Source organism: Sturnira hondurensis, unplaced genomic scaffold (genome assembly GCF_014824575.4).
Source record: "Sturnira hondurensis isolate 20B ecotype Veracruz unplaced genomic scaffold, ASM1482457v3 Scaffold0005220, whole genome shotgun sequence".
Classification (NCBI taxonomy): Eukaryota; Metazoa; Chordata; class Mammalia; order Chiroptera; family Phyllostomidae; genus Sturnira; species Sturnira hondurensis.
In genome coordinates, this window is record NW_028077851.1 from 125827 (window position 1) to 139952 (window position 14126).

The following is a 14126-nucleotide window of genomic DNA, read 5'->3' on the forward strand; positions in this document are numbered from 1 at the left end:
TAACAGCTATTTTTCTAATGTATCAGGTAGGTGATGTCATCTCTCTGTTTAGAAATGTTTAATGGCTGCCTGCTGCTGCCAAATAAAGTTCAAATTCCCGCTATCTTCTAAAGTCAGGCTCCAAACTATCTTTCCATCATCTCTACCACCACATGCACACATTTCAACCGAACAAAAATGCCCGATGTCCCCATAAGAGCCCAAATCTGCATCTGGCTCACGGTTGCTTCTACCTGGAACACCTTTCCCCTATCATCTTGCTTGAACCTTTCCCCCAAATCCTCTTCCCTACCAAAAGAAAAAAGCTGAAAACCCCCCTCTCTCTCCTCTGAATTTCCACAGCAATTTTTCCTTTTTCCTTTTTTTATGATTGTGCTTGTTCACTATAAATCATGGTTATTTTATACATGCTTATTTTCAGATGCTAAACATATGTGTGTTTGTGTGTACATATCTATTCCATAAAGAAATATCCACAAGAAACTCAATTAACATTAATAAATGGATTTTTAACATGTCAAATAAGACATATTTTATTCATTTTCCAAGAGCTTATTTCATGTTATTTCTTCAAACCACTCCAAATTAAAAGGACCAATGAAGAAAAAAAAGTTTAACTATGGAAAATGGAAAGGGTACGTGATGAGTAACTTGTCACTGCTCTCTCCCCACCAAAATCACCTCTGGCCATAATTATTTTTTCACCTTTAAAAAATGTAATTACAAGATGATAGACATGAATTAAGCTTCTAAGTACAATGACATACTACTAACAAGAAATTGAGCCAATTAAGAAGGCAATGAATGTGATTCATTAAGGTATTAAAGGCCCCTCTCTCCAATTTCCCTACATAAACCCAAGCCCATTAGGTCTAAGAATTCTCAACCTGCACAACAGCTCCTTTTGTTGGCATTCATCCCCCCTTAGCTTTTCTATTGGGGTTTGACAGACAATCAATACCACCAATTTTGAAATTCTCTCCTTCCTCAGTTTCTTCAAACTAAATTCTAGTTCTCTTCCCACCTTCCCAACTGCTGTTTACCCCGACTCCCCACACCCATTATTGCAACTTTATCCAGGGTGGTGCACTCAGCCCTTTTCTTTTCTGCTTTCTCTTTATCCCATGGTTTCAACTACCACTTACACAAAGATGATTCCCCAAATCCACATACTCAGGCTAGCACCTAACACTCCCACCAGACTGCTGAATATTTCCATTGTGATAAAGTCCTGCTTCATCTGACATGACCACTATGGCCCCTTCCTTCTTCTCTGCTTACATTCAGTCAGGTTGTCAAACCTCCATTCCTTGTCCACAACTTCTCAGAAATGTATCCCTTCTTTTTATTCCCACCACTTACTCTCAGCTTTGTATTTCCTGATTCCAGGGGAAAAATAACCTCTCAACTGGCTTTTCACTCTTTTCTGCCACTTCCACAACAAATGACTGGGAACCTTACTATAAGGGCTGGTGCCACTCACTGAGATAGACCAAACCTCCAAAGCACTGCTTTGATCACAGCACTCCCCTTATTAGAAAGCTTCAGCAGTTCCCCAATATTTGGTGTGCCCTAAAAAATTCACCCAAGCTCCGTAACAGACTTATTTGCTATTATTCCCATCATTGCATATAGTACCTATTTCCTAATAGATACTATGACCCAAATGGAGGGTGTTTCCTCATCTTATTTTGACTTAGGTGATCAGCAATTGTTCAACAGTTTTGACTGGTTAATTTTCCTTCTATTCTGTCACTATAAAAACTCAGTCAGGAAAAACCACGTTTTGTACTTCCAAACAGAGATGACTATACTTCAATTGTGTAACCCCTGTGGGGTTAGAAGTAATTCCTCTGACAATCAGAATGAAACCAATGTTCTCACGATTTATCAAGCCATGTTCATTACATAACATTCCACTGTATGTCATAATAATAACTTATCTCTTTGGATTACACTTCTTTCATTTTGTAGTTAAATTTTTAAAAAACACTTTAGTAGCTTTTGTAGAGATCGTGAACAAATCTTTTTCATATCTTTCCTCTCAAGAAGTATTCTGCTTTAGTTGCAGGTGTAATGAAGTGGAGTGTTTGAAGTGCTTGATGTGATCAAAGGATGAAGACAGTGTTTTGACATAATGTGAAGTGGAGATTAATTTAGACTACAGTGTACCCAAAATACACTAAATAAAACTGTCAGGGGAAAACTTTTTAAAAGAGTATTTTCTGGCAAATGCAGTACATGATGAAGAAAGGTCGGTATTATCTTATTGAACGCCTTAATGAGCAATCTGTCTCCTTCTATTAGAAAATCTTTCTGATAATGCATTAGAATTATGGGGTGTTTTTTTAGATTAAGGCATTCTCGCTTTCATGTTACTTTATTCAAGCTAGTAAGTATTTTCCCTAGTTTTCTTCTAGTAACTAGTTGTAAAAATCATGTATTGCAGCATTTATAGTTTTTAATTTTTTAAATATTCTTAAACTATAAAACTTCTTTCAATTACTGCCTTGCCAGATCACAAACACAGTACCGTGACTGATACTGATCCTACCCTTTCCTTCACCTACATAAACAACACATGCTTCCTATTATTGTTTTTCCAAAACACATTACTTTGGATCTGTATGGTTCAGGAAATTCTGTGCTGACATTAACAATGTTCTCTGTACATCTTGAACACTGGCAAGAATATAATCTCAAGCTTTTCAACAGCTATAAAATTTTTAAATTGAAAACTGCAGAGGCCCAGCCCAGTAGCTCAGTTGGTTAGGGCGTTGTCCCCATACATCAAGGGCACATACAAGCAAATAAGTAAAACAACAAGTGAATCACTTTCTCTCTCAAATCAATAAAATAAAAAAATTTAAAGAATATTGCAAAATTAGCCCTGGCTGGTGTAGCTCAGTGGATTGAGCGCGGGCCTGTGAACCACATGATCGCGGTTTGATTCCCAGTCAGGGCACATGCCTGGGTTGCAGGCCAGTTCCCAGCAGGGGACCCATGAGAAGCAACCATACATTGATATTTCTCTCCCTCTCTCCTTCCCTTCCCCTCTAAAGGTAAATAAATAAAATCTTTAAAAAATATTGCAAAATTATGGATTATTTATACATGGATCTTTTGCTTATACAATTAGCAGTATGTTTTATACCTATAACAATCACTCCTTTAATAATTTAAAAGAAATAACAGGCTGGACAATGCAGGGGGCTGGTCTGTAGTACACCTGCTTCTTACATGACCGACAATGGGCATGCTCCAATGAATATCAGCTCCACTGAGTAATGGCAGTATCAGTTCCATGATCATTCTCTGGAGCAAAGTCAGGGAGATAGCTAATCTAAATCTAAATAAATAAAATCTGAACCTGGATAATTTCAGGCATCTTGTGAAATAGTTATACGCTACTAGATAATAACCTAAAAGGAGGTGGAGAGGGACACAAATATACACAATTTGAAATAAGACGAGAAAAAAATGGATACAGAAAAAATTAAAATGTTGTAAGAAAATAGTCTATAATTCTATGCTAGCACATTGAGGGGAAATGTAAGTTACCAGCATTAACTCAACAAGAGATTGAAAACCCAATCACGGTATTGGGGGTGGGGAGAGGAGAAAGTTACCTGTTATCCATTCAAAAAGCTCCAGATTTTTCCCACAGCTATCTGAACTATGCCATACACAGAGGAGGGAAGTTTTCTCAATTCCTTTTACACACACACCCTCTTGAACAAAGTATGGTTATTCTAGAATTCAAAGATGGAGCTAAATAATGGCCAAATTAACAGGTCAAAAAAGTAAAATCCTGATTTTTCTCAGTAGCTGATGAAAAGTTGAAATTCAACATCTATTTTATTTAAACAAACTATTTAGTCAAATTGAAACAGGTATTTTCTTAACAGTTAAAAACATACAACAGGAATGAAATACTAAGATATTCTACAAAAATGATGACCCTTGAAAACATTATGCTAAGTGAAAGAAGCCAGACAAAGATGATCACAAATTGTAAGATTTCATTTATATGAAATGTCAAGAATAGACATATACATAAAAACAGAGTGCATTAATGGTTGCTGGAGGGGGTTAAGGGAAATATGATGATGGGAGTAATTGCTAATGAGTACAGGTTTCTTTTGGGGGTGATAACATTTTGTAATTAGTGGTGATGGTTACACAATGATGAATCTACTAAAAACCACTGAACTGTACATTTTTAAAGGGTGAATTCTATAAGACTTTTATCTCAATAAAGTTGTTAAAAATACACAGGTATATACAAATCTTAAACTGGTTCATGTTATAAATGTTTTTATATAGGAATATGATGTCAGTATGTATAAAATGACCTGTATTAAAACTAAGGTAAACCACTAAAAGTATTCCTTCTAAAGTAAAAATTAAAACAAGCATGCCTATTAACACTATTATTTAAGACTACACAGAAACTGATAGCCAATGCAATTAGGTGAGATAATACAATGCAAGGTATAATTATTATTAGAAAAAATTATACTTATGTATAATCTATGAAACCCAAGAGACTCAACTGAAAAATACAGTATGAATTTATAGTGTTAGTACAAAATCAACATAATTGAAGACAAAAGCTTTCTTATATAACACTTGAGAATGGAAACCCCCATTGATAAGCATAATTTAAAAAACTACTGAGATTTTTTTTAAAGGCAAATACTTATATAGATAAATCAATCTTATTTTTTAATATGTTGTATCAGTGGTATCAATTCTCTCTTAATTAACCTCTACAGTGAATCAAAATGCCAATACATTTTTGTTGTAAATCAACTGACCTTATACATGCAGGTTTGCTTTCAGACTCTATTCCATTCCATAAATCAATCTGACTTTGCATTTGCTGTTTTAATCACTATAACTTTATATAATAAGCTTTGATATGATGGTATAAGTCTCCCAACTTATTTTTCCTAGATTGTATTTGCTATTCCTGGCCATCTGCATTTCCATATAAATTCAAGAACTCATCCAAAAAAAGTGTATTAAAAATTTGTATTGAATTTATTGGAGTGACATTGGTTAATAAAATCCTGTTGGGGTTTTGATTGGGATTGGACTGAATTTCTACATATCAAAACTGACGTCTTTGCAATATTATAATACTTCCAATCAATGAACATCTCTCCCCATAAATCTAGTTCACCTCTCTTAGTTACGTTTTTATTAAAGGTCTTAATATATTTTTTAAATTTAGTTCAAGATATGGAATGATCTCTGACCTTATTATAAATTGTAACGGCTTTTAAACTTGATTTCTAGTCCTCTTCGCACTCTCACGTTAACGGCAAGGCAGCAGTTGCTGAGTGGGACGCAAATAACCGCTGCCGCACGGGGCAGTCTTCCTGCGTCTCCCCCTTTCCGCTGGCCGCCAGTGCTCGCCAGCGTGTCTGTGGTGCTACCCAATCGCTCACAGACTGCCTGGCTCTGGAGGGAGGAGGGGTCAACCAGTTAGGCAAGTACTGCAGCAGACTAAGCTGCTCACCTTGGAGGGCACCATCAATCCGTACCCTCCTACCAATCACATGTTTGGTACAAAAGAGCCCCTTTATGAGGATAGCTCTGTTGTAGCCAGATTTCAGCACAAGGGGGAATTTTGATAAAACTAGAATGAGGACAGTAGAGGGGGTTCTGATTGTACAAGAGTACTGGCTACCCCATGTGTTAACTGCTATAGCTTGTAAAATTTTTCTTCAAACTACCTGGTGGTGAACTAACCCAGGAGATTAAGTTAAAGGACTAAAACACTTAATGACAGATACTAGGGCATCAAGATGGAGTCCTGTAAAACTGCATCATTGATGACTGTACTGGTAACTGGTAGAGAACAAATTTTGAACCTCCTGGGGACCCATATACTCCTGCACATAGTACAAAACTGAAGGAACATAAGAAGTGGTTTTTGGTCCAACTTCAAGGGAAAGCCTTGTTTCCAATACCTAAAATTACAAGCTGGTAACTGTGCCATTATCTGAATTGTATGACATGAACCAGGATATAGACCCATTATTCCTAGTCTCCCTTAGCTTTTGAGCAGGTTCAATTTTATATACAACTGAATTCTTGCACAGTGGAGAAGTAAAAGAAGCTGTCTCTACAGCTTCTAGGTAGAACACAGCTCTACATAGTATAGAATAAACGTGGTAGAAAAGGGTTTTTGTGTTTTATCTCTTTCCCAACCCCTAAACTGCCACCTGCTTTCTATGGTTTGACTAGTAAAGTTGATATGAAGAACTAAACAGTGGTGTAAACAAATGCACAATGTTTAATTTGCTTTTGATTCTACTCATACATTGTTATACATTAAGGACTCCTAAAAAATAAACAATTTTTAAATTGTTGTTAGTATACAGAAAAACAATTCATTTCTGCACATCAATGTTCCCCAACTATAATGCAATAAAATGAGAAATAAATGTCATAGAAGTAACAGAAAAATATCCTATAAATTTTAAAACAAAATTCTAAATAATTCAATGGGTGACAGAAAAATTATGAAAAAAATCACAATATATTTAGTGCTAAATAAAAATCAATGCATATCAAAATCACCACATCCAGCCCTGGCTGATGTGGCTCAGTGGATTGACTGCCAGCCTGAGAACCAAAGGGTTACAGGTTCAATTCCCAGTCAGGTCACATGCCTGGGTTGCTGGCCATGTCCCCAGTGTGGGGACGCATGAGAGACAACCACACATTGATGTTTCTCTCCCTCTCAGAAAATTCTCTCTCCCTCCCCCTCCTCTGAAAATAAGTAAATTATATCTTTAAAATTAAAAAATAATAGAATAACATAACAATGCACATACTCACTTAAGTGATGACTGACTGAGTTTGTTCATGTCTAGGCAATAACTATATCATGACTGTTGCCTGAACAATACTGATTATAAGACACCATCAATTCAAGATCTATTTTTATTTCAGAGATGTTAAAATGTAAGGGGGGAAGTGCATCTCAGAATCTATGAAATACAGTTGACATGCGAGTTCAGCAAGGTTAATGTCAATACATTTAAGTCCACAACGTTCCCTATACATCAGCGATAACTAAATAGAAATAAAAGAACATCCTATTCACGACCACAAAAATTACACAGTATCTCGCAAAAATTTATGAAAGTTGTGCAAGAGCTTTTCTAAAAGGCAGTATTCTCAGATTCAAATCCCAGCTCCACTATTTAGCATATATCCATCTGTATATCATCTATATATTTATTCTATAAATTTAATGCAAACATAAGAAAAATCTAACAGTTTTGCATAAAAATTGACACTGACCCCAAAATAAAGTTTTTAAAACCTGACAAAAACACATATTAAGAATTAATTATAAAATTATCAATATTAAGTCAGAGTGGTATAGTACGTATACTCAACCAACGAAACTAGAAAAGAGAAACTAGAAACAGATACGTGCATGTGAGAATATGATAAACCTCAGGAGTTGCATTATGAATCAGAGGGGAGAAAGGCTGAACTACTTGGCAAATCCACATTAAAAAGATAAAATTAGATTCCTACATCACACAACAGAGAAAAAAGTTCCAGATGAATTAATGACCTAAATATGAGAAAAAAAGCACAGTATTGTTATAACCTTGGGGTAAGGAAAAAAACATAAACCATAAATTAAAAAAACTGAGAAAACTGACTACCTTCACACTGAGAAGTCCTACACACACACACAAATTCCATAAACAAAACTAAAAAAATAAGCCACCGACTAGAAAATGGTATTTTCAGTATGTATAATTATAAATCATTAGTATCTAGAATATAAAAATATCCATAAGCCAATGAGAAAAAGGCAACAATCCAACAGAAAAATGGATCAAGAGGAAAAGCTCACCCTCACAAGTAATCTAAGAAACACAAAATGAAATCTGCCATGAGATACCATTCATATACAACAGATTGGAATACATGAAGTGCAAATGTAAAATACAAAACAATGCCACTCTTTTCACTAATTTTTTTGAAAAGTCATTTTTAAAGTAAGTTATTTATGTTATATACAGTGGGCTTATTATTTTTTATGAATTTATAAATATTTTTAAATGTCTCAGATTTAATTTCTAATGTAAATATCTATAGGTAGAACCCACATAAACAAAAACTCTTTGGGGATCTCAATCTTAAGACTGTGAAGGAGTCCTGAGACCAAGAAGTTTGAAAACTTAGTACATACATAATTAAGATAGTGGTTACTTCTGGCAAAGACAAGACAAAAAATGGAATGAGGAGTATTTTTCACAAGGATTTATGAGATTTTCTTTCTTTAAACAAACAAAAATGTTAAGAATCAAATATATAATAAAATACTAAGATCTGTTAAATCTGGGTAATACTCGCTTCTCTGAAATATTTGTAATTTGATACTTGTAATTCTGAAATATTTTATAACTTAAAGTAGACCTCCCCTTGGCCTCTCTTTGAGTAATTATAGTTACAAGATACTTGGATTTTATAAAATATTGTTTAGAAAAATAGTTTCACAGGAGTAAGAATACACTGGCTACATTAAGTTAACCTCAAAGAGATAAGCAAGCAGTAAAAGTGGGGTAGGGGTTATTCAACTCATGTAGTATATACCCTTGATCAACTGACCAGACGCTTGAATAGTTGAAAACTATTCAAATACATAAAATTCTGCACTCAATAACTGAAATAATTGTTTTCATAGATAATGACCACATGCCAGGCACTGCTTAGAGACAAGAATAAAACTGTTTCTACATTCAGTATTTAGAAAAGATGGCAAAAATATAAACACAGTTAAAATATAATAGACTAAATGCTAAGTTAAAGCTGTCCACATTGCCACATAAGACAGAGAAGAAAGAATGAGCCTGGGAAACATAATGATGCCATTAAGAGAAAGAAAGCTAGAAGCAGCTGTCGTTTTAGGGACTCTTGGTTAAAGAAAATTTTTTTCCAATAAATAGTTTTGGGCATCTACTTACTATGTGTCAGAAAAATTTGCTTTCAGCCACGTTGAGACAATCGGACACCTGGGTGAAGTTGGTCAGTAGGCAGCTGAAAATGCTAGAGGAGAAACTAAAAGAGAGGATGGGCATGGCATGAAACACAGAAACCAGGGAAGAAGATTCGAGAAAAGAGGATGGAGGACTGGCCCTGAGGGAAATCTCATGATAGAAGACAGAGAAGGCACAGAGTTTCTGAAACACAGAATATTTTTATATGACACACCCGGTGACAGGCTGCGGAACAGTTACTCAATTTAGGAATAAGTAGGATGAAAAGAAATAAAAGTACTGGAGAAGGAAAAGACAGGTGAGGTTTTCTGCACGATGTGCAAACCTAAGAATGTTGATAAGGGGAGGGACAGGCACCAGCGGAGACAGAGGGCAATGATGCAATCGGCAGATTCACTGACTGAGCTCCCTCCTTTGGGACGGGTGGGGTACACAAGCAGAGCAGCTGGGCCTGAAGAAGGCCAATTCTTCCTGCAGCGAAAAACAGGAGGGAGGAAAGCCGAGGTAGAGGCAGAGAAGAGCATGACGTGGAAGGAAGAAAATGCAAATGCTTAGATCAGATGATCATCTATGCTTCTGACTTAAGTAAAAGATTAGGTAGGTAATCTCTGCTACAGCTGAGGGTTTCAAGGACGGGTTGAGGAGTTTCAGAGTAAAAAAGTCTGGAATCTCCAGTGCACACAAACACAGATAATAAAATCAAGGCCATCAGTGACAATACAAATACAGACGGGGTTAGAAAGAAAGCATTTACAAAAAGCAATGTGGAAAAAATTGTTTTGATGTATTGTGAGCATGTTTTTTAAAAAGGAAACTTGCAGCTACCTGAAACATCCGCATAACTTAAAAACTAACACCTCATTTACCCAAGATGATAGGGAAATAAGGTTTTCTTTCCTCCAGTCAGTTTTCCAGATCAAGGTCCATCCTTGCACGCAAAGAACATTTTATACATAATTGTTTGGGGTAGAAATCCTTCTAAACTATGCACTTCCCTGTCTTCTTTGTTATACAACTTGAGTTTAACAATCTTTATCTTGAACATCCACCCTTGCTGTACTAAAACATCTACTAATGCTACACTGTGTGTGCAATACAATTCTTTTCTTTGAGTTTTCTTATGTCTTCTCCAGCTGTCAAGATGAAAAGCAACTGGTTCTTCTGAAGCGCACGTTTATTCATACCACCTTGACAACCCAGTCTGCCTTAGCAATGTGATTGCAATGGGCCTCCTAACAATGCACTGTTTCTTAAACGTCTCTTAACCGTGGCCCTTTATGACAGCCATGAGAATCTCCAGTTCTCTCCTGGAGAGTAAATGCTCTGACCTGTCACAGTCTAGGAACGGACTGTGAATACTTATGTTTTCTATCATAAAATGATAGGACACACATTCCCCACATGGGGATCTATAACAGAGAGAGATTAATCAGAACATGAGGAGGCTTTGCTTAGCAAACACCCTTAGTTATTCTCTACAACAAAAAGTTGGTTACTCTCAACAAGGGGGAAGAACAGACGTTGCAAAGGACCATGTGAAGGCTGCTGCCTTTTTAGTAACCGGCTCTTCTAACCTACTTCTCAAACGTGACTTCCTAAAAAATTACCATGAAGAAAACTTACAGATTCATTCCTCATTTTTGTAAAGTAATCCACGGTGCTAGTCCTCTTTTTCACCTGGTGAATGAAAAGTTAGAAACCCCTCCCTATTTGTTTACTAGAGAAATTATAGTAACTGAGCAAAAGGTTATTTGGAATAAGTTAGGATAGAAAAAAGGAGCAGCTATCTACCTAGTATGTATGGATCATTGAAAGAATAGCAAAATTAACTTCTGAACATTCTCCATCATCATTCCAGTCGTGAAAACACTAATGAGCTTACTACTCTCATTATTTTTCAACTCTGAAACTTTTCCCAGTCTAATGGAACTACTAAGTAAATATAAAGTCCAGCTCAGGTGGGTCCTGACCTTGCTAATTGAGGGCTCCCCGGGCTCCCCCACCGAGTATAAGCCTTTCAACCTGGCAAACAAGCTCTTCCACCATCCACCTTTTCTGGCCAGAATTCCCACCTCTCCCCTACCTACACCACCTACTCCAGCCAAACTGTAAATGCTTATTGTTTTCCAAAGAACGTTCAACCTTGAAATGCCCTTTCCCCACCTCCACCACTGCCCAAAGAAGTCCTACCCATCCTTCAGACCTCAAAATGTCAGGAACACTCCCCTGATGCTCCAAAAGGAAAACTTGCCTTCCTCTGGAACCTCAGTAATTTGTTGTACCTTTCTCGCAGCACTTCACTTCGTCTCAATCTACCACTTAAACAACGAACTTCTAGCAGCCACACTGTATTACAAGAACCGTTTTAATCGTTCTTAGCACCCAAAACGATGCACTACTAACACTGGGCTGCGAGTTTACAGTGGTACGGTATGCAATTAAAAGAACTTTAAGGGGTGGAATTAAACCTTCGAATTTTTCAAATCAAATAAAGAATCCTAAATACCATGACAAAAAAATACTGCACCAAATTATGTTATCCTTCAATTAGAAAATTAAAAACTTTCTGCCCGTTCCTTACCCCCCAAAAGTAAATACTACCAACAACAGATCACTAATAGCTTAAATGCACCTTTTCAATAAAGTTGTTTCCAAATAAATGGGCTCAAACGACTCCTTCAAAATGTTATTCCTCCGTTTCTGTGCTCTGCAATTTGCATTTTTTCCCTATTGGATAAAAGGGTGCTGAGAACTTCTTTCCTATCAAATTGTATTTCTATTGCTTTATTTAGACACCGGGGAAGGCAGTGATTGGTGGAAAACAACCGCATCGAGGGCATCCTAACAGCCACGTATGACTTTGCTCGACTAATAACATGTCGGGGGGTGCCCCTTGCCGCGATGAGCCCAGATGTTTGGGCTGCCAACCGTCCCGATCGCCCTCGGGTGGCTAAAAGAGCGAGGTAAAAGCACGGGGCTGGCGGCGCTAAGAAACGAGATGGCCAAGCGCCCAGCAGGCGATGATGGCTGCCTGCCGCAGTTCAGTTAAAATACAGCGGAAGCAACAGCCCATCACAGGGCTGAGCGAAGCCAGGGCTGGAAGGTGGCGCTGCCGCCGAGAGCCTGGAGCCTATCATGGCGGCAAGGGCAATGGCCGCCGTGGGGAGCGAGCACGCCCCCTCCGCGCGTACACGCCGTGGAAAACCTCCGGGGCCCGTCACCGGGGCCGCCGCCGCGGCCGCCGCCGCCACCACCGCAGCCCGCTCTCCGACCCCCCCTCACGGGCTGTAGCGGAATTTTCTCTTCCGACACCGCCTTCAAGATGGCGGCTCCCCCTCCCGGCAACCCCTTCAATCGTCCCCTTCAGCAGGCGCCGAACCGTCGCCATCTTGTCCCCCGTCCCTCCCCCCCTTGCCGATATTTACATAGCGAAAATCGGCCCGGTCGGCCTGCGGCCTTCACCTCACGCCTGCAGCCTTAGCCACCTGGCCAGGCCTCGCCCTCGCGTAGTGCCCCAGGCCGGCCGTGGCGTCGACAGGAGGCCCTTCAACCGCCTCCCGGGCCGCCGCGCGACCCTCCCCCAATCCCCGCCCGTTCACTGAGCGCGCCTCCGCCGCCGCTCGGGGCAGTTGGGCTCCTCCCCGGGCCTAACTGCGGCCTCCTCGGGGCCTGCTCGGCGCCACTCGCCACGCCGCCTGGCCTAGCGCTGAAGGGCGCCTCGCGGGCCGCCGACCAGGCCGGGACCAGGCCGCTGCACGCGCGCTAGGCCCCGCGGCCGCGGCGACACCCGGAACTCACCGGACGGGCGTGCGGGCGGGCGGCGACGGTGGCGGGTGCTGCAGGCCGGCCTTTCTCTAGAGCACTGGGCCGGGCTCCGGCTGGTGGGGCGGGCGGAGGGAGGGAGGAGGGGCCGAGCTCGGAGCTGACAAAAAGCGGCCCAGCTCCCCGGCACGGGCCCGCCGTCAGCACGTCACGTCACCGCCCGGGAGAGAAACCCAGGAAAATGCGGAAGGGTAGATAGGCCCCCTCCTCCGCCCGGTGGGTCCCCCTGGATCCCTGGGTCGGCGCCGCTTACGTCCCGCTACCGGGAAACCCAGTGGCCTCGCTGCGGCAGGGGTCTCCGGCGGCCGGAGTCACCGTGACAGCGCCCCCCTTCTTTCCACCTCCGCGCTCCCGCCCGTCGCCGCCGCTACACGCGCGCGGCTACCACCGCCTCGGCCGTAAAGCCCGCGCGGGGCCCGACCCGGCCGGGCCGCCCCCCACCATCTCCCGTTGGGCCGCGGCCGCCCCCCGGCCCTCCCCGGAGACCTACCGCCTCTTCGCGCCCGTTCTGGCCCAGGCGCCAGCTCAAGTTGTTTGCAGGCCCTCAGACCCCCGCCTGCAGTAAATGTGTTTTCTTCATCCCCGTGGCTGGAGAAGAAGATAAATTTAGCAACCCCCGCCGTCCCCTGCTTTCGCTAAAAAAAAAAAAAAAAAAATCTTTGAAATAAAATGAAAATAAGCTTCCCAGTCTAAGTGGGTACGTGGGCAAGAGGAGGGGGAGAAGGGTGATCCTAGAGCAACTACCAAACGGTTTATTTTTTTTTTTTTAAATAAGCATTCGGCCAGAAAGCCTAACTGATTTTATTAGTTTGCGGGGGCGGGGAAAAATGAGGGAAAGGGTTACATTTTGAAACTGGTTTCGCACATCGCAATGAACAGGAATTTTCAACGTATATTTTCTATATACCTATATTTCAGAATTTGGGAGCCTACGAAATGGAAGTCGTGTAATTGTTTCATAAAGCATCAATTTTTCAAATTCTCAGAGAGGGTGAATTGAGTATGGCTGTTTTTTTTTAACAAATCTGAGCCTCTTAAAGTTTAAAAAGACTGAGAGAAAGGAAAATACTTATTTGAGTACACAAAGCATTTATCAACCCCAAAATGCGCATTTTGCGTTTCATGAGTTTAGATTTTTAGGCTCTTTCCATACTGAACTTGGGACTCAAACACGTTTAAAAGTTATTTGTTAAATGGTAGATAGCGTGGTCTTTAATCAGGAAGGCATGCTTTATTCTTCAGTTACCTATATGTTAGAGAAAA

General features: G+C 40.2%; 1 protein-coding gene and 1 pseudogene across 6 annotated transcripts in view; one reads left to right on the plus strand and one right to left on the minus strand.

The window, feature by feature from the left end:
- ZFX (zinc finger protein X-linked) overlaps positions 1 to 13457 on the minus strand; it is a 34252-nt gene extending 20795 nt beyond the window's left edge. Inside the window, exon 1 of one of the 6 annotated variants that reach the window (XM_037046206.1) lies at positions 13354 to 13457. The gene's annotated coding sequence lies outside the window, so the exon portion shown is untranslated. Of the gene's footprint in view, positions 1 to 9008; positions 11246 to 11673; positions 11951 to 12466; positions 12587 to 12839; positions 13195 to 13353 lie in introns of those variants that run through there. The other 5 variants (XM_037046211.1, XM_037046204.1, XM_037046208.1 and 2 more) reach the window with 5 other exon arrangements.
- Positions 5288 to 6101, plus strand: LOC118987182 (cleavage and polyadenylation specificity factor subunit 5-like; annotated as a pseudogene).
- Positions 13458 to 14126: the final 669 nt, after the last annotated feature.